This window comes from Crocodylus porosus, unplaced genomic scaffold, assembly GCF_001723895.1.
Source record: "Crocodylus porosus isolate Cpor-Errol unplaced genomic scaffold, CroPor_comp1, whole genome shotgun sequence".
NCBI lineage: Eukaryota > Metazoa > Chordata > Crocodylia > Crocodylidae > Crocodylus > Crocodylus porosus.
In genome coordinates, this window is record NW_017728931.1 from 29,446,546 (window position 1) to 29,448,018 (window position 1,473).

The following is a 1,473-nucleotide window of genomic DNA, read 5'->3' on the forward strand; positions in this document are numbered from 1 at the left end:
GGGGGTGACTGTTCCGGTCCCTGCTTAGGAAAATGGAGGCAAAGAAATCGTTAAATATGTTGGCTTTGTCGTCTGGTGTGATGACCAAATTTCCTAACGTGTCCTGCAGGGGCTCCACGTTTCCTGGAACCTTCTTTTTGCCCCCTATGTATTTAAAGAAGGACTTCCTATTGTCTTTAATCTGAGAAGCTAGTCCCAGTTCCATCTCCACCTTGGCCTTCCTGACTGCCCCCCTACATCCCCAAGCAACTGCAGTATAGTCATCCCTGGTGATGACCCCTCCTTTCCATTGGGTGTATGCCTTCCTTTTTGCTAGGACATTCCCGGATGCTTTTGGTGAGCCATGGGGGCTTGTGTGCTCTCCTGCTCCCTTTGATCCGAGTTGGGATTACCTCCCTTTGGGCTTGGAGGATCATCTCCTTCAGGAGCGACCACTCTTCTTGGACATCTGGCTCCCCTCCCCTCCAGGACCTCAGTGCTTCCCCAACTATTTTCCTTAGCTCATTGAAGTCCGCCCTCCTGAAATCTAGGGCTGCTGCCTTGCTGTAGGCCCTTGCCACCTTGCGCTGGATGGTGAATTCCAGCAGGCAATGATCACTGTCGCCCAGGTGGTCAAGCATCTGCAGCCCCCTCACCAGGTTTTCTCCTGTGGCCAGCACCAGGTCCAACAAGGCATCTCCCCTGGTGGGGCTGTGCACCTCCTGGGTTAGATGGAGGTCCTGCATTTTGGCTAGGAATGTACGTGAGTGGTCAGATCTGGCTGACTGCTCTTCCCAGCAGATATCCAGGAAGTTCAGGTACCCCATGACTACCACATCCTTTGACTTTGCTACCTCTGTGAGCTGACTTAAGAATTCCTGGTTGAGCTCTTCCCCTTGGTTGGGAGGTCTGTTCTGGCTGACTGCTCTTCCCAGCAGATATCCAGGAAGTTCAGGTCCCCCATGACTACCACATCCTTTGACTTTGCTACCTCTGTGAGCTGACTTAAGAATTCCTGGTTGAGCTCTTCCCCTTGGTTGGGAGGTCTGTAGTAGACCCCCACCGTTAAGTCTCTCTCCCCTCAACTGCCTTGTATTCTAACCCAAAGCACTTCAGAGTACCCCTCCTCTGATTCTTTGTTAATTGACAAGGCTGGGTATTCCTCCTTAATATAATGCCAGGCCCCCACCTTTCCTTCTTATCCTGTCCCTCCTGTACAGCCTATGGCCCTTGATATTCACCGCCCAGTCATGCATTGAGTCCCACCACATTTCAGTGATTCCCCACTATGTCCAGGTTGGTGTCAGCTAGCAGGAGGGTGAGTTCCTCCTGCTTGTTTCCCATACTACGAGCGTTTGTGTAGAGGCATTTGAGGTCTGCTGTGGATGTGTGGCACTTAAGTAGCTGCATAAATGCATTTTTAATACTTATGCACAGTTTGGATCACACACTGACAGTTATGTTCACCCTGCATTTCCCTGCTGGGTATACTAA